The following is a 19571-nucleotide window of genomic DNA, read 5'->3' as shown; positions in this document are numbered from 1 at the left end:
TAATCTGCGTCTGATTTAAGAGAAAAACAAATCTGTTGAGAAGTGAAAACATGTGAAAGACTATAAAAGACAAAAAATTGGGGAAAAAAAATCTAGTAGTGAGTATATGAGCATGATTGTTAGCACCTGGCCCTCCTCTTGGCTCTGATTGGTTGTTTTGGACTAGGAGCGGTGTATTTTTGCAGACAGCAGTGGTAGCTCAGGGGGGAGGTGGAGGACCTTGATTTTTTTTCACATTTTATTTGTCTCATACTGTCACAACATAGTGACAGTGTTTTTATTTTTTGTGAAAGATACATACCGCAGCTTTAATCCAAAATAAAAGGATTTACAGTAATCTATGGAAGAAGGAGAAGGAAACACTGCTTCTAGTACGTAATAAGGTTGGACAGATCATATTTTTGTAATGTTCCTTAGCTGAATCTTTTCAGACGGAACAGCAGACATAATCTGTGAGTCATAGGTTAAGGATGAGGGTAAGCCGGCTACACAGCTCCAGGGTCGACTACTTCCTGTTTTGCTTTACCTCATTTTACTTTTTTTTTCTTTTGTAAATTATGCCTAACGTCCTCAGACCTGTTGATGGTTTTTATTGACTGTTGGGACCAGGTATGGGAACCTGAACCATACAGTCGATACGGTGGGAGAATGATGGAGTTCTAGGTGCGAGCCAGAGTAAATGTCTGAGTGAATTGTGTTTCTCTCTCCATCTTGAAGTGTTTATCTTTCAGTGTGATGGTCGGATGAGCTGACTAATGCTGCTGAAGTTGATAATCGGCTGGAAGATGCCCGGCATAATTGACTTTGAGGTTTAAGCTCTCTGACAGAGCAGAACTCACTTCTCCCGCCAGCTTAAATCATTTGCAGTCGGTTTTTGAACTGAGACCATAAAGCTGTTTTGTTTTTCCCCCACCAATGGATCAGTTAGCTGTAATTTTGCGGCTTCCAGTGGCATTAGGATGCTTTCAAGCAGAGTTTGGCTGGGCCGTTCTGGGTTGCACATGCCAGTTAGATTTCTGTTAGACTTCATATCCACTGGAAAACAGGACGAGCAGAAACACACAAAACACAACAGACATGGACTCAACATCGCTAATAAACCATGTTCTAAAGTTATTAAAATAAAGCTTAGAGTGTACACAAAAAACACAAGAAACTAAAAACTAAGTGTGCTAAAATATTATGCCATCTATCAAATCAATGCAGTTTTAATCTGTTTACTGCCAAATTATATCAATCAGTCCCTCCAGTTTCTTGAGAATTGTTGTGGAAATTCACACAAAATCAATAAATCTCCACACGTTTTTGCGCCAATGCAACATTATTCCAGATTTTTCTCAAAAGTTGTCAAAAACCTTCTTACTTGTACTGACCAGCTGCCTCTGCCTTAACTGATTACAGTCCATGATCCATACAGCGAGTAATAAAAGTTGTATTTACCGTCATAAATAAGCGCAAATATTTCCAAATTAGTATCACAAACACTTTGATTTATATTGCAAAAAAAGAAAAAATCCTGGAGGGACTGAAAAGATGTTCAATAACATTGTTTAATTTTAAGAATTCATTGATATTGTGGATATTGTGAACAGTTTGTGAACAGGTTTTATCATAACATTCTGGCATAACCGGCCCTTTAAGAGCCTTCATGATCTCGATTTGGCCCAAAACGAAAATGAGTTTGACACCGCTGCTGTAGAGGGTTGAAAAGTGCGATATAAGTCTGACATCATCTCATAATCTTAAATCAGCATCGCTCATACCTCCCTGGACTGGTTTCATTCCCACCTCTCTGATTCACTCAGTTTGTTCAACTCAAGTCCTTTTGTTCCCATCTTCCCCTCCGTTACAACCGGTCTGCTCCAGGGCTCTGTCCTGGGACCCTCATTCTTTATCATTTACCTTCTTCCCTTTATTTAACATTTAACATTCTTCCATACTCCTATGTGGACGACACCCAGCTCCTTCTCCCCATCCCGTTTTCTAACCTCCTGTTCATCAGAAACACAATCTTGATTCACCTCTAATGTCCTTGAACTGAACACACACATATGTGTCTACAACGAGGCCCACTCTGATCATCCCTATCAAAATTTTCCGCTCACTGCTCAGTGTTCGCATCCACAACAACTTTTTAAAGACATTTGATTGAAATTTAATTTCTTTCTGGGGACAAAGTACCTTTGGATTTTAATTAAACGTTTGTTGGTCTGCCAGTGAACTTTTTTTAAAACCCAGTGCCGCCACAACACTCTCTTACTTTTCCTCAGCAAAGTCTAGCAGTGCTGCATCCATGACAAAGTCTTACGCTGCGTTAGAAAACAGATAGACTTTCACAAATATGGAATGCTGTTACAAATGCATGTAAAATGTGGTTCTTTTCATAGAAAAATAACAATGATAAAAACAAGGATGGAGAGAGTCGCTACTTTTACTCATCTCAGCTCTGTCACATCTAATGGCGCTGCTGGCCATTAAAATCCTAAAAATCTGCAGCTGGTGACCGAGCGCTGCTGTGTGTTTGAGCTGGAAAAACAGCGCGTTAATTAGGGCTGGCTGTGGAAAGTGACCCTGCTGAAGCTAACGACGTCTGGTCAGCAGCAGCAGCAGCAGCAGAGTGCCTGGAGACATTCTCACCACTCATTATCTCCTCATAATGTTAGGAAGAAAGCAACTTCTCACCTCTGGCCCAAGCAGGCCAGATTCTCAGGGCGCAGAGAATCTTATTGTTGACATTTAAGGGGACGTGTAGAGGGAAGCTGCCGAAGTTCAGGGCCTGCATGATGTTATCCGTTTTTGCGAAAGACTCCCGGGATTAGCTGCTTGACCCCGTGTCCACCGAATGTCACACAGGAGAAGGAGCCGCGGCTGCTGAGTAAGAGGAGCGCTGGCTTAACGGCTCAGCGCCCTTCAGCTCTCGCCTCCTCTTCCTCAGCTCCCTGGAAATGTACCCATCCCCAAAGCATGGAAATGTCAAGGGTCGCCGCCGTGGACAGCGTGGCAACCTGACAGGCGGCCGTCACATCTGTTTGCGTGTGAGTGTGTGCCTTGAGGTGTTCGGGGTGAGGAGACGCGGTAATGGGCATACTCTGATGAAAGATGGGAGAAACTCTTTAAGCACACACACACACACGCACCCACACCCACACACACATACACACACACACTGTCATTATGAGTCAAGTCTCTGCAGTTACCAGCCTGGAACATTTATAATGACAAATTAATAGATCATGAAGGCATCCTCCACTGTAGCAAGGGGAGAATTAGCATTTTCTTTTTTATTTATTTTTTAACATCAGCACAGATAAATGTCATATTAAGTGGCTCCATTCTGAGTTACATCATTTGGACTGATACACACAAACACCACACACAGACACACACACACACACACAAAATATAACTGTGCGCACTATGAACACATACTTTTCACTGTAGTTCATGCTGAAAGGATGACTTTCAGACAAGCGTCATTTCATCGTTCTATGGTTTTCATTGACCGTAGAATTGCACAAATTGAAATTACAAAAAATGTAATTGTTTAGTGCAAAAATGCCAATTTCAGAAACAAAGTTTTTGCACTAGGACGAGTTGGTATTTTGGTCATATCAAAACAGATGTATTTAGCAAAACTGCAATGGAAACGCTTTTTTTGCATCACAGGAGTCACATAATCAGCAGCCGGACCTTACTACTGGCAGAAACGATGAAGGAGACGACAGGAAGTGGTAGGAGGAGGATGTTTGTGTCTGTTTTTATCAGACGATGTGGAGCTGGCTCCACCAGAGCTCTCACAGCGTCACACAATTTAAAAAAAATTTGCATGTCATGTTGAGATTGATTCTGGTTGATTCTATGGCTCTTATGTAAAATAACCGACTACAATTTCCCAAAAACGCAGCAGTAGCCACTTCCAAGTAGGTGGGGCTTGTTGCTCCAACCCCTGAATAAGCCGCCGACGTCTCCTCTGATTGGTTGATAGATGATGAGCGCCATGGCTGAGTTATGAATATATCTCATTTAACTGTTTACAACTGTCATTACCAAGATTTGTAATGATTGTTCACATGTTGCATTAGAAATGGTTACTGGAAACAGCAAAATTTGAAATAATTGAATACATTTTGGGGTGTTTTCTGGCTTTTTGTCCCAAAGAAGAGTCTATGTGTTAGATGGAAGATGGCAACACGTTTACTGAATAAGTTCTGACATAGTGAACATTTTCCTGTTTATTACCGCCGTGCATAACGTCAACATCTGACATAATTACTCTGTGCATAGCCTGTTGATTCGCTCCAAGCCAGAAGATGGAAACACACCTAATTAGCATTTCCTTTTCTTGCAAAATTTGAAGTTTGCATGACAGTTAGATTGTAAAATAGCTACTGTTTGAATTAACTTAAGCTCCACTTCGGGGCCACACACTAATCTTCGATCCAACATGAATTAAAATCACTGTTTTAAAGAAAAGCTTCCCAAAGAGATAATATGAAATAATATGGGTGGAGTTTAATGAGACTGGTGTTCCACCACACACACATTACGCCCTGGCAAGTTTACACACTCACTCGTTAGTGCCCTGATGTGATTTAATTTGCTTGTTTAATAATTCATCTGAATGGATCTTATTTCAGGGTGAAACGATAACAAGCAGGATCGGCCAAACGTACGGCCTTCTGAGGGCTGTGTAACGATTCCGCAAATCCAAATCGGCACAACGTTGGACCCCATGTTGTTCTTTTCACTGACAAATTGAAATCTCCACATAATGTTAAGCAGTTAATGTTAAGATCATGTTAAGCACACATCCAAATATTGATCATGCACCAACCTCCCCTTTGTGCTTAATTTCAGAGTAAAGAGAATCATAAATATAGTATCGCTATAGTAATCATATGCAGCGTTTACTGAACCTTTTTGACCTCCAAATGACACAACAGGCACTGGTGAGAACATTAGAACCACAAAGCTTATGTACAAACAAGATGTCTAAGGCTCCATTCATATTGCAGGTCTTGATGATCAATTCTGGTTTTTTTTTTTTTGCTGAAACCTGATTGGTTGGTTCATACTATTAATTAAATCGGCCGCAGTCAGACATCTGTGTGAACGGTTTATAAACCCAAAGCGAACGTTGGAAGACAACGTAGGACATCAAGCAGCAGCGCACAGTTTACTGACGTGATAACGGCTGCTGCTGTTTATGAATCACTTTCAAATTTGACAGTATTATCAGAAGATTAGAATAACAGAAAGAAAGTTAATAAAATGAAAACAACTAACGGCCTTTTTGTGGTGCACTGACTGCAGCCTCTGCAGAGAAGTGTGTTTGGGTGTGCAGTCAGAGCCAGCAGTGGTGGGATCTGTGAGCTTCACCGACACACGCTAGTTATAATTTTCAGGCATTGCTTATGTCCTGATTTACCGCATCTGGCTTCTTCTGTTGCAGAATTATGATGCAAAAGTCAAATTAAATGCGATGGAACCATTCAGACTGCTGTCGCTTTGCGAACAGTCAGATACATATTCAATTTAGTACCACATGTGGAAGTGGAACAGATTGGAAATTTTTCAGGGGTGAAAAGATTTTAGTTGGGTCAATCAGTCTGCCATAAAAAAAAGTCAGATATAGGTCACATATTGGAAGAGAAAAAAAAAGAGTATTTACCTGCTGTTTGATCATGGCCTAACTTTAACAAAAATTTTAGATTTGTCTTGGTTTCTGGTGCATTTTTGGATAAAACAAGCTTGTTTGCAGTGAATTAGGAAGAGTATCCAGAACTTTTACACATTCAAGAGCAGCAAAACTTCATAATAAGATTACTCAAGTAAGAGCAAGAAATTTGGCAAAGAAAAACTACTCCTAAAAAGTAAGTTGTTGTTTTTTTTCAAAAAAGTTACTAAAGAAAACATAACAGAGTAAAAGTAACTGAAATACCCACCTCTGCTTGACATTAGAGGATGCGTACTGTAAGCTATACACTAGACACAGTTGTCGATTATAAATGATACTCTACTGAATAATGAACTCCCCACTAATGGACAGAAACCACTCATAGTATTTTATGCATCACAGATCGTACACCGACTGTTTTCATCAATCAGAGACACACACACACCTGAACACACTCATGTGAGCTGAATCTTTACCGACTGGAGCTCTGCTGTACACAGTACAGAACAAAACCTGCTCATACATGACAGCATATCAATATCTGTCCTGTTTTTGCCCCATTACTCTCAGTTTGTCTCACACACACACACACACACACACACACAGCGGTCGCAGCGGCGCTGATGCTATTACTGCAGCGCTGATTGGGACGGACCCCAGAGTCAAACGCTGATATATTCCCGTGTGGTGATGTCATTTCCCAGTTCAGGATCATCAATTTCTCACAGCAGGTTAAATCTTTTCATTAAACCAAATACATTGACAATGTGAAGTAAAGTGAGAAGGAGGGATGGGCTTAGTTCTCTGACTCTAATAAAATACGTTAACCACTTTGGCATCCCTCGTTTAAAAATCCTTTAAATAAATGTATCTTTTATTGCAGTGAAAGTGTTTTGCTCATTATCTTAGAAAAAAAAAGTCTACATTTAATACCTGTACATCTAATCAATGGAGAAAAACACCCCATGCTAATTGTTAGAGAAATAAAACAGTAATTTGTAAGCAGCAACTTCATGTATCTTGCTCATTGCCGAGTGGTCGAATCAAAAGCCACTTCAAGCATTTAGCATCCCCAGGTGAGTGAGAGAGCCCCTTTTAGATGTTGCTGAGTATTCATCACACTGACTTTAACCTTGAACTTATTTCTCTCCGTCAAGCAGATCAGTGACATCCAACCTGAGCAAAGAGAAGCTTGGGACAGACATCAGTCACCGTAAAGAGGAGCTGTGCGGCGGTACGGTGGTTAACATTGATGCCTCTCAGCTAGAAGGTCTGAAACTCCTTTTCAGGGTTTGTGTGTACTTTTTATGAATGCACGGCTCAAAAGATTCATTGGAGGTCAAGTCAAAACTGGATTCAGGTGTGAATGTGTGCATCTCCGGAGCAACACTTTGATGGACTGGCTGAGTGAATGACAGATGAAAAAGCTCTGTGATGATAAGAGGCATCAACTGAGGAGAAGCTTTCTTTTTTTTTTTTTTACAACTGCAGCTGTGATTTGAAATCAAGCTTTCCAAACCAAAGCTAACCTTGTTGCTCTGACCAGATCTGAGCAGGTTTAGGCAGGTAGGTCAACACACCTGCCTTAATTGAAACATTTGGGGGGGTTTTCTCTTTATAAATGGGTCACGGTATCACATATTTATACCCGAGGAAAAGGGGTTTAATGGATTACAAGTAAACTTCTAATCCATGATAAAAATAAAAAATAATAATTAAAAGAAATGTCTCAGATAAAAAAAATGTAATGCCGAATTTGTTAATTCTCGGTGTGGGGTATATTCCCCACAAGAAATGTTAAAGAGTGGATAAAAAAATTTCAGCCCAAGATGGTCGGTCCATCCACACTAAGAAAAACCAAAACGTAAAAAACAAAAACGAGACCAACAATTTTTTTCCCCCTGTTCTGACAATGTTGCACATTGTGAATTTTACATTGTGTATTTACTCAAAATACACATAACAGCACAGCCACACACCAGTTTCAGTGATGTAAAAGGGCTCTTCACATTTACAGTGGAGATTCTTAGATAGAAATTTGTTCTCCTGGCTGTAAATGAACAGCAAACAGCACACAACTACTCACTGAAAACGTGTCAGAAAACAACTCGGTAGCTTCATCTCTGCATAAAACCATGCAATAAACACAGCAAATACTTCTAACGTTAACCTTTTATTTTATTTTTTGACTTATCTAATTCTTTTGCGTATCCTCGCCGTCATTATCCACTCTAAGGTCAAATCAACATCATTTAAAGTGAAGTGTCCTTTCTGTCCTCGGTATCTCTGCAGGTGCACCGGAGTAGATTCTCCTGCGACCGAGACCTCCGCCAAGCCCGTTACTAACTTTAATACAAATTGACATGTAAATAAACATCATTTCCTCTGAATCGTTCTCATGCACCCGGACACGAGGCCTTGCAGAGCGGCGACCTGTCACATTGAGTTAGCAGGCTACGGGGAATGCATTGCAAATGGATGAGAATTAGCAGACAACTGAGCGACTTTAATTTCATGCGACGGTATGGGCTTTCCAAGAGCTCCGAGGCTGCTGGCCTAACACACACCCACACACACACACACACACACACACAAACATGTTTGCGCAGCCATCTTTGCGGGGACTTTCCATTGACTTCCATTCATTTCTACAGCCTAAACCTTACCCTTATCCTAACCATTACATACCTAACCCTAACCCTAACCAAAACTTAATTCACACCGTAGTCCTAAATCTGACCCCTGACCCAAAAACAGCATTTCCCCTTGTGGGGACCAGGCTTCGGTCCCCACAAAAAGCAGTGTGTCCCCACAACGTAGTATATGTCAGGAAAATGGTTCCCACAAGGTATTAGAAACAAATGCACACGCGCACACACACGCACACACACACACACACATGCACAATAACACAGCATATACTCTATGTTTCACAAGAAGAAAAAAAACGCATTGTGGGCGTGAATGTGCCGCTACTGTAGGGAGGAAAACTCCAACAGCCTGCGTAATCCTTCTGTGTTTTCATTAACGCCAGGAGGCTTTCCCTGCTCCAAACAGCCTTGACTTCTGTTTCCATATTCATGTTTTCAAGATCACATATGCTGACATACTGTATGTTCCACGTAGATATTTATGTATGTATGAGGACAGAATGTGAAATTATTTCACGCTCGACTGCAGTGCCGTGAACAATGTATTGGCTCCATTACGGGGTGCTTCTGTTTTCATGTCACTCGTAAATGTTCTCGATCTTCAAACAAATTTTAATATCAGCCAAAGACAAACCTGGGGAAATACAAGAAAGCTGTTCTTAATCATGATTTTATTTATTACGGGAAAATGCTGTCTCAGCCAGTCAGGCCTGACGCGATGAAACAGAACAGTGATGAACCGAAATAGCTCCACCTCAGACTCCAACATGTTAAATGTTCCCCTTCAGGTCGGCTCTTTAGAAAGGAGAGAGCCTTCTCTACGGTGGCCCGGAAGTGAAAACCCCACTTCAACAATTCACTACACACAACTCCAAATTTAAAAGCACAAAACATATTCAGTAACAGAACGATATTAACTAAGCACAACTACAAATGAAGAAAACAACAACATTAATAAAACTGAAGAGGAGGCTCCCTTTAGACGTCACTGATTGGACGAGACCGCTGTTTGTCTCTGTCTGTCTGTCTGTCCCTAGCTAAACAAAGAGAGCGCAAATGTCAGAATAATACAGCTCTGTAGTCAACCATGGCTGCCAAGTCACAAAAACAACGTACATTCACCAATTAAGAAACCAGTAACCAGAGTGTCATCATCAATACACATCATATATGTTGGTTCTGTTTATTATGGTTCAAATGCCACTAAAAAAAAAGTCGAATAGTGACTTGTTGAAGTGGGTTGCACTTCAGGGCCACTGCACCTCTCTCTCTCTCTCTCTCTGAGGAAAATATTCCTCGTGACTCAAAAACAGGCAGAAAATAATCCTTTAAAAAAGCAGCCGGAACGGCGTAGGTGAGGCAGCACAGACTCTAAGACGATTGGTTGTGGCACATCGGAAAGCTCGTTAGACCTGAAATGAGGTGAATCCTCCCAGGAAAGCCAGTGTGGGCCAACCTCTTCCACAACAGCAAATCCCCCCTGTTATTTATAGCACAGAACATTCCCTAAGGAGTCCAAACATTCCCATCTGAGTTAGACAGGAACATTTCAACCCCCATTGTTTGTTTCCCTCGTCCATCGCCTCGCGCCCCCACTCGTTTCTCCACAGCTGTCACTTCTCAAATCTCGTCATTTCCAGTGACTTCATTCACCAGCCTCTCCACACAGGCTTCGGTCTTTTCGGACCGTTCAGCCATTCACCCTCACTCGTCCATCCGTTCAACACTATCTCGCCTCCCCCGTAGGTTTCTCCCTCCCCCTCCATCTTGGACCCAGATTTGTCAGAATCGTGAGGAAGCAGCTTATGGGGCTTAACTTTACAAAGGCGCATCACCACCTACTTTATTCCCCTTCGGATCTGCAGCCCTTCATCATACGTACGTAAGTGCACACAAGTGCAGTTCTGACGACTGCTGTGTGAAGCCCATTATAGATGCATGAGCATAATCTGCTTCATTAATCCCATCATGGTCGCCTCAAGGTTTGACATAAGAGTTGAAATAACTGTTCCACCACCTTATAGGGGAAGTCACATCAATATCACACACTTGCTATATTTCCATTAACCACAGAATTGGACAAATTGGATTAGGAAAATAAATTTAACACGGCAATTATGAAAAAATGTGTTTATTGATGAAAAGCTGTCGAGCTGGGATGAGGTGGGTTTTTTTTTTTTAACCGTATCTAAATAGATGTATTTCCCAAAACTGCAACGGAAACACTTTTACCGCTTCACGAGTCACGTGATCAACAGCAGGATGTTACTACTGGCAGAAACAACAAAGATGACAACAGGAAGTAGTAGGAGGGTGACAGGTTGTTTTTTGGGGGGTGAGGGGGATTCAGATAATGTTCAGCTGGCTCCACCAGAGCTAACAGTTGTGTGTATCAGTCCAACGTGTTGAATCCATGACGGTTCTGTAAAATCACCGACTACAATTTTCCCAAAACGCCGCACATGTAGCACCTTCCAAGTGTAAGGGGTTTGTGTCTCCTATGCCAGAATAAGTTTATTTCCATGTGTATTTGATTTAATTTCTCATTTAAAGGAAACACTGCACTTGCAAAAATTGTGTTTTCTCAACATTCTCCAACTCAGTAAATAAACATGGCTCCTTCTAGTTACATCAATTAGATGGGACAAGATTAAAGTTTGAGCTGATAAAAATCCCGATTTTTGTTTTCCTTGACTCTTTCCTCTTCGATTATGATTTAGTTTCCATTTATATTTTGCTGCATCACCAGACAGTGAACTGTCCCCTAAATCTACAACACTTTCAGCAATTTGACACTTTACAAAATCACAGTGTCAATTTATCAAAATATCTAACATTGGTGAGAAGTTATTTTAGGGATTCCTCATGTTTTTTTAACTGATTCAAAAATCTCAGAGGATTTGACTAAAACTGTCTAAATAAAAGGCTGCCAGGCATCGTCTTCTTGCCCAAAACACTTTGGTGACTCACTTGAGTCGATAATGATGCTCTGCAGGTTTGGCTTCTCTGAATGCAAAATCCATTTTCATCCCCTTCTGAGGTTATGTTTCCTTCCAGATTACTATTACTAGTTGCCATTGTTCTCAACACAGCTGATTTTCAGGCATATAGTATGACAAGTTAAGTGATGTAGCGTTGTCATAGCGAACGGTCTGCCTGCGTGTCAGGGTTATGAATGTTAGATGGGTTTATATGTGGAGTTCAATGTGAGTTGACAGATTGCTTGTCGGTCTGGATTCATGGTGAGCTGTGTCTTTAATTTAAGATCTCTGATGGAAGAGTGTTGCTCCATGTAATCCCTCGTCATTCTCCTACTTCCTGCTGGCAGCTGCTCACAACATTAACAGTAAACTTAAAAGTAGAACATAGTAAGAGGAGTAAATGCATTGGCAGCAGCTTAACTGTGTTGCGTTTTTGCTCTATCCATCTCTGCGTGTGCGTGTGTCTAGAAGGCTGGGTGGCTTTGAATTATTTTTTTTTTGTAGCAGATTTACAATGTGTGTAGATAGAAATGTACATGACAAGAACTGCAGGAACAATCACCTGTTTACTTCCTGCTTTTCAAATGTGTCCCTTTGAAGATGTATTTTTAAATTCATTAATTAAATCTGTTTGAGATGCTGATAATTTTGCCAATTTTTGCTATTTCACGCTAACATATGCGCAGTGACACAACAGTACATCTCTGAAAAGCATTAGTAGCGCTTCCTGCACAACCAACAAGGATGCAGAAAGTCAACAACAAAACACTTGTCTTTCCCAGCTGACCAAAAGTGCTGGAGCTCAGCTCGGGTTGCTGGGCTATGCTTGATTGGGGTTGCTAGGTGAGGGGCAGTTCACGCCTCCAGGAAGCAATTGTTTCATACGAAGCCAAGCGTAGAACAAGGAGCTGGTTGTTTACCAGGCTAGCACAACATGCTACAAACACAAACTTTACCATACTGAATTCTTGCTTTATATCATTTTTTATCAATGTAAAATAATGAAAACTGTGAAGTGGAAGGGAAAAAATACTTAGTGAACCTTTTTATGAAAAAACTCTGAAAATCTTTTCAGATTTTTATTTGTGAAAAAGAAATAAAAACCACGTGTGCTTCTCTGTCCGCTTCGCTTACTGTTTATTGTCACCTTCTGAAAATCTGAAAATTATGGCTTCTCATGTTTTGTCCAACGTGAGTTTGGCAAGCAAAATAAACTGCAAAAAAAAAGGTAAATCACCAGCCACCATTTTAGCCGTTATTTTTAGGAAAGTGACGATATGCTATTTTATTGTTTTTCAGTCCCATAAAATCCCGGCAACATATATAAAAGTTTCGGTTGTTACACAACAAAATGTAAAACATTTAAAGACACACACTTTGAGCAACTAACTAAATGCAAACCTAACAGTAGCCCTCGTTTTCAGCGTTAGGTTTTTCCATCTTGGAGCTCAGCAAATCTGATCTGCATGACTGAACAAGCTTCAGTTAATTAAATGTACACTGACAAAAGACATTTTGTCGCCAAGATGTTTCGCTACCAAAAGCAGCTTTCAAGACAATTAAGTCTTTAAATGCTGCCGTCTCAGAAAGCACAGACACGGGGGAGGGGGGTAAGAGAAGAAAAGAAAAAAAAACTAAAGTAAGAAGGATTTTGCCTGACTTCAGCAGGCAGGAGGTGTTGAGCTGGCATTAAGCGTTTCTGCTCAAGCACATTTGCTACATCCCTCAGCACCTGGATGCTCAGCAGCCTGTCTAATCCAGCAGCACCTTCCTCACTCACACCTCAGTCAATACAGCTGATTGAGGGCCAAAAGGGGCCATTCAGCTGGGATTACACGGAGCATGAGAAAGAAGAGAGGGTTCAAAAAACAATCTGAACTGTGGCAGAGGATGATAGAGCAAAAGAAAAACAAAAAACAACTGAGCGCTATAGCATTGCAAATCAATTCTGCCCCTCTCTACTCACACACACAGTCACTGCCATCTTTCATTCTCTCCTCTCATTTCTGCCCTGAATGCTCCTCTGCCACTGCGTGTTGGGCTGACAGCTTTGTGCTCCCTTCACTTTGAGGACTGACGGTTTGTAAACGGGAGCCGAAGTGGACGACAGCCCACCTCCTCCTCTCAAGACGCACGCCCAGTTTCGCTGACCGCTTGCAACCCGAAGTCTCCGGCTTTGTTATCTGCTTAAAGAAATGACAGAGCAGTTGGAGTCAGACAAGCAACAGTCTACCAATTAGAACTGCGCAAATTGAAATTGCAACAATAAATTTGCTTAACTGAAACATGGCAATTTGGAAAAAGCTTGAAAAAGCGATGCTTGATAAGGAAAAAAAAGTTTGGTGCTAGGATGAGGTGATTTTTCAGCCATATTGAAATAGATGTATTTCGCAAAACTGCAGTGGAAGGACTTTTTTCCGAATCACACGAGTCACGTGATCAACGGCCGGAAGTTACTACTGGCGGAAATGAAGAAGAAGACGGTGACAGGAAGTGGTAGAAGGGTGGTTTGTTTCTGTTTTATTCGGACGACGTCACGAATCGGAGTGTTGCACAGTTCATAAAAAGTTGTCATTCAAACGTGTTCAATCCATAGCCATGATTTAAGTATGCCATGTTTAAACGTCTCTGCTGTTCTCTGTGTGAAACACTTTGATTTTTATGTGCAAAAAGGACAAACTATATCCTTATGAATGCATTTCTAAGCATTTCATGTCCTCCAAACCGTGCGGCAACATTTCCATTTCATGATTGATTCCATCACATGAAAGTAATCAGAAGTTCAAATAAAACATTCATGACAGCGGCTATAAATATGATTCATACACAGCAGTAGTATTGGGTTATGATTTGATCTTAAGGCCATTACATAGCTGCAGGGCTCTGAAGCTTTATGTTCAAATGTCTAAATCTTATTTCTAGATCCAGAACAACTAGGCATGAGCAAATCCCTTTTTATTAAACTTACTTACAATTGACAAGCAAAAAAGGTACTTGCTACAAACCTACACTACTCTGATCTTTGACAGTTCAGTTTCACAAGCAGTCTAAGAAATAAAGCTAACTGGTCGTCATGCTTCAGAAAATAAAAGATTCTGTTTTCTCACAAGAGTAACCAAACTACATTAACTCAGTCCATAGTGCAACCAGACGGTCATCTGAACAACTGAGGTAAAAGTTACAGAGTCTTAATTCACAGCAGCATAGAGTGGAATATCACATCTGAAGCATTTTATTTTCATTAACCATAAAATTGTGCAAACCCTGCACTTTAGAAAAACAAACAAAAAAGTTTTTCGCTAAAAAAGCTTTTGTGAAATATCAAAGTTTCGCAAAACTGCAACGGAGATACTTTTCTCGCATCACACGAGTCACATGACCGGCTGGATGTTGGTACTGGTGAAAACCAGGAAGAAGACGACAGGAAGTGGCAGGAGGATGATGGGCGAGCGGCCGCCTCCTCCGCAGCTCTCACAGCTTCAGACAGTTTAGAAAACGCTGCGTGTCTTTCTAACATGTTAGCTCATTTACAGCTGTTGATTTTTGATGTCTTATTGTGTGAACAGTCTAACTCGCATGTGATTTTAATTGCATTTATTACTTAATGGAAACATGGCAATTACAAAAAAAAATATGTATTTATTTATTCATTTATTTATTGACTGACAGTGGGAATAAATAAAAATGGCAAGATGGAAGAAAACAATCAATAAGGAAAATATCAATACAGAAAATAAGTGAAACAAATCCAAACATGTATGGATTGTGAATCCTATTGAGATTTTGCAAAGTGCTCAGATAATCCTGTGATCTCAAAATAAGGATTATTTTCAGCAGCTTATTAAATCTCATCAAAACTGACATTAGCTGACGGTAGCCTTTATGTGAAGAAAGAGACCCCGCCTCCTTCCTCTCTGTTGAGCTTGAGTTTTTCCTCCAAACCTCCCTCTGCAGATGAACAGATGATCGATAACCAAACGCGATTGGCTGCTTGTTAATCAGCATTAACTGGAGTTAGAAGCACAACAAAAAGCCAGATGAATTGGATCTGAACATAGACCCACTTTCTTACTCACTATCATCAGAACTTAACGAGTTTCATCAGATATGATTAAATATTTCATTTAATTCCAGAACCAAACCCTCTTCATTAGGGTTTGACCTGAGTTATCAGTCTGGTTAATGACATCTGCATCTGAATATATATACAGGCTATATATATATATATATATATATATATATATATATATATATATATATATATACTGTATATATATATTTATATATATATATATATATATATATATATATATATATCGATCGCTAGATAGATAGATAAGTAAAGTGATCCTGTGCTTTACTGAAAAATCAATGCCAGATTCAAGACAATTACCATTTTTCTTTGGTAATTATTTAATATCGGAATTTTAGAGAAATTACATCTTAATTTGAACAAATAAAACATCTGCAAAAAAAACCTTTCAGGGTATTTTTCGTTTTGAACAATAATCCTTTTTCATAATTTTTTCTTTATCATGCACGTCACTTACACAATTTCCTAACCAAACACCGTAGTGAATTCGTAGTAAAGAAAAAGGTCCAAATGGACTAGTGCGTTTTATACACATTGCTAAAACAAAACTGAGTGTCTCAGCATGGTCTTACCTGAGGCTGTGGGACAGACGCGGCGCTGTTCTCTGGTTCTGGTCCGGATGTGAACGGCTTCAGCTCTCAGCATCCGTCCAGCAGCATCTTCTCCCCTGCTCTCCTCCTCACTGACAGCCTCTCCAGCCCCACACGCTGTAGTAGGAGCTCTGCTGCCTCCCCTCCTCTCTCTCTCTCTGTTTTTCTCGTTTTACTAAGCCTGTCCGCTCTCATCACGTCAGCACCGGGCGAAATGGTGATGCCTCGACTCTTGGCAAAGTGAATTAAAAGAGAGGCGAAAGAAACAGTTAACTGCTTCATTAAAGTATAATCCTTCAGAACTGGAGGCAGATTCATGACTGCAGTAAAAGTCTGAGCTAAAACCTGGAGATTTCAATACTTGATTTTAAAAATATATACAGTATATTTGTGATTAGTAATTTATATAAGAAAATTAAACAAAATTGATTAGTACTCATATTTAAAACAACACATGATCTGTTCTTATCAGATAAGGTGTTACAACAGTTTTTAGAGTCTGTTGTAAATCACATTGTGGCTTCTACATTCATTTTTAATTAAATTAATTTCTTTAGCTTATATTTGTCACTTGAAAAATGAGGTTCTTCTCTTATTAAAGGGTATTTTGCATTTTCCAAGCATATATTGCCATTTTATAACACAATCAACTATAATCCTATAGAATTGGAACAAGTAATTATGTAACCTCCAGTTGTTATAAAAAGGATATATATATATATATATATATATATATATATATATCAAATATGACATCAAAGAAATTTTCCTTCCTGATTTAACGTCTTGAAATTGGATCTCTGTCTCTTTAAGAAACTCCTACTCTTTTTGAAACTCCGCCTTCAGGAAGTCATCACAACCCGGCCCCTCAGTTAACCCTTTAAAGTTTTCACTGAGAAATAGCTGATATGAGCTCAGCTGATGCTCCATACCACCAGATGTTTGCGAATTGCTGCTGGCTAGTCTGAAGGAGCTGAGTGGAGCTGGAGGGAGTCACCGGGCCTAGGAGCTTCATTTTCCTATGTAAACATATATAACAACCAAACTACTCTGCTGCTTTAGAATAGTGTTCATTAGATAAATCTATAAATAAAAAAATATTCATAATGTAATTCGAGGTTTGCTTATTTATTCTGATGGGCATGTTATTTTGGATTTAAAATGTAAAAACAGTTTTTCATACAGTTTTCATATCTAACACTCCTATTTGAATTATTATTATTATTATTATTATTATTATTATTATTATTTCTAGTTCTGCCTCCCATCTAGCTGAAATGTCTTCCTGTGTAGTGAATCTCCACAGGAGCCCACTATACTAAATAGATCTATTTTCGGAGCTTCATTTTCCTCAAGCAAAGCAGCTGCACTTATTGTGTCCAACACAACACAAACCCAACTGCCGCGCTGCAGAGTGCAATTAGAGCCCGCGATGATTATGTAATTCCGTTATTCAGCTAAGAGAAAACCGTAAGGCCTTTCAATAAGGCCAAACGCTGTTGCAGTAACACGACGCGTGACGCGCGTCTTTGTGCTGCAGTACTGACAGCAGATCATCATGAACGGGGCCGCTTCTCGGTTTTACTAAACTCTGCTTCGGATGTCTGTCTGCAGGTTGAGCTGAACAAGTCGAAGCAGCTGTCAGACTGTGAGACGGGAGCTGGCTCACTGTTGCCCTCTCGTGGCATTTTAACTGCACTGCGTCACGAAATGCCAGGTCACTTCAACTTGTGTGAGCCACACTGCGGCACAACATTTGATATCCCTGAAATTTCGACTAACTCCTTATCCAAATATCAGTGAAGCCGAAAAACACAACAATTAAGATTGGTTGTTTTGTTGTTGTTGTTGTTTTTAAATTATGGAACAGAATCCTGGGTTCGATTCCGGGCCCGGGGTCTTTCTGCATGGAGTTTGCATGTTCTCCCTGTGCATGCGTGGGTTCTCTCCGGGTTCTCCGGCTTCCTCCCACAGTCCAAAAACATGACTGTCAGGTTAATTGGTCTCTCCAAATTCTCCCTAGGTGTGTGTGTGTGTGTGTGTGCATGGTTGTTTGTCCTGTATGTCTTTATGTTGCCCTGCGACAGACTGGCGACCTGTCCAGGGTGAACCCCGCCTCTCGCCTGGACCATAGCTGGAGATGGACACCATCACCTCCCGACCCCATTAGGGACAAGGGTGAAGAGAAAATGGATGGATGGATGGAACAGAATAGAATATACTGTAAACATAAAACGCTACTAGAGCGCTGTATATTGTGAGTGAAAATATTACTTTTCTAATATTCCTTTAGCTGTTTCACATTTTGTCAAATTACAACCACAAACTATAACATATTTCATTTGGGAAACATTTCATTAGACAAAACAACACTAGCACATAACTGACGTGGAAGGAAAACTTTACTAAAGAAAATGGCAAATTTGCATTCTGCCCCTTTACTCGGTCACTCCTGTCCTGAATACAACCTAGTGGGATTTACTGCTTTCAGAAGTCGGCTGCGTCCTGAACAGAGTCCTCCCTGTGTGCAACGTAACCTTCACAAAAAATGAGCAAATTCTTTTGTCTCTAAAGAGAGTCATACACCAAAACACTTGGATTTTGTGAACAAAATATTTAGTTTGCTTCCTAAATATAATCTGGAGTTACATAATTAGCTTCAAGCTTAATATTTAGTCAGCAAGCAACAAATTTTCTCTTCAAACTCAATGTTTAGTTTCAGGCTGAATAATTATTTCGCTGGTTAAGCATTTACTTCCAAAACTGGATGTTTAGTTGGCAAACTAAATATTTAGCTTCAAACTGAATATCAATTCGGCAAGCCAAATATTTCACTTCTCACTATACATTTAGCTTCAAATTGAATATTTAATTAGCAAAGCTAAATGTTTAGCCTTAAATTAATATTCAGTTTGCAACCTAAATATGTAGCTTACTAATGAAATATTTAGTTTGAATTTTCTGGCTATATTTAAGGACAAATGAGGCGCGAACAACCTATTTTAAAAATCACATCCGGACTCTGGGACAGCATGTTGATGGTGCCGGTGCCCTTCAGAGGGATTCTGGAAAGCTGCGGAGGGGGGAGAGTTAATGACGAACGACAGATGAATGCCAAACTCATGACCACGCATGCCGATGGCTCTGGGTCAGTGACGTGTTGATCATTCGTGTGTGCGTGTGTTTTTGTGACAGGCCCGCATGAATTCGACGTGTTTTTGTTCAGCAAAGTCGTTGGTAGCCCAGGGTAAGACGCCCCTCACAGAGGCTGTTTGTTCCACTCCGCTGCCTTTTCGTGTGTATTTATAAGGAGCAGTTGGTACTGAAGGCCCTGCATACAGTAATAGCAGTTTGTTGGACTCAGGTTTTTTTCATGCAATGTTTTAAATGTGTAATGATAAGGTTGTAAGGGTTAGGGCTCAACTACGGATTTCAGATCATCCTGAGCAGCAGGTTTGGTTTTCCTAAGGATTTTCCATTGGTCAATTCCACCTTTTTCGCGGCCCATATTTTTATTTTTCACTTATATCTTAATGAACCTTTAAAAAAAATCCCCTTATAAGCTTTAGGATTTGTTCA

The 19571-nt window shown here is 40.2% G+C and overlaps 1 protein-coding gene across 2 annotated transcripts in view; it reads right to left on the bottom strand.

The window, feature by feature from the left end:
* The window catches only part of rph3aa (rabphilin 3A homolog (mouse), a), a 33031-nt gene extending 16818 nt beyond the window's left edge, over positions 1–16213 (bottom strand). Inside the window, exon 1 of one of the 2 annotated variants that reach the window (XM_028026144.1) lies at positions 15975–16213. The gene's annotated coding sequence lies outside the window, so the exon portion shown is untranslated. The remainder of the gene's footprint in view (positions 1–15974) is intronic. The other variant, XM_028026143.1, reaches the window with a different exon arrangement.
* Between the last annotated feature and the right edge of the window lie 3358 nt (positions 16214–19571).

Source organism: Xiphophorus couchianus, chromosome 8 (assembly GCF_001444195.1).
Source record: "Xiphophorus couchianus chromosome 8, X_couchianus-1.0, whole genome shotgun sequence".
In the NCBI taxonomy this organism is placed as follows: domain Eukaryota; kingdom Metazoa; phylum Chordata; class Actinopteri; order Cyprinodontiformes; family Poeciliidae; genus Xiphophorus; species Xiphophorus couchianus.
The sequence above is the reverse complement of the archived record's forward strand: the minus strand, read 5'-3'. Positions and strand labels throughout refer to the sequence as shown.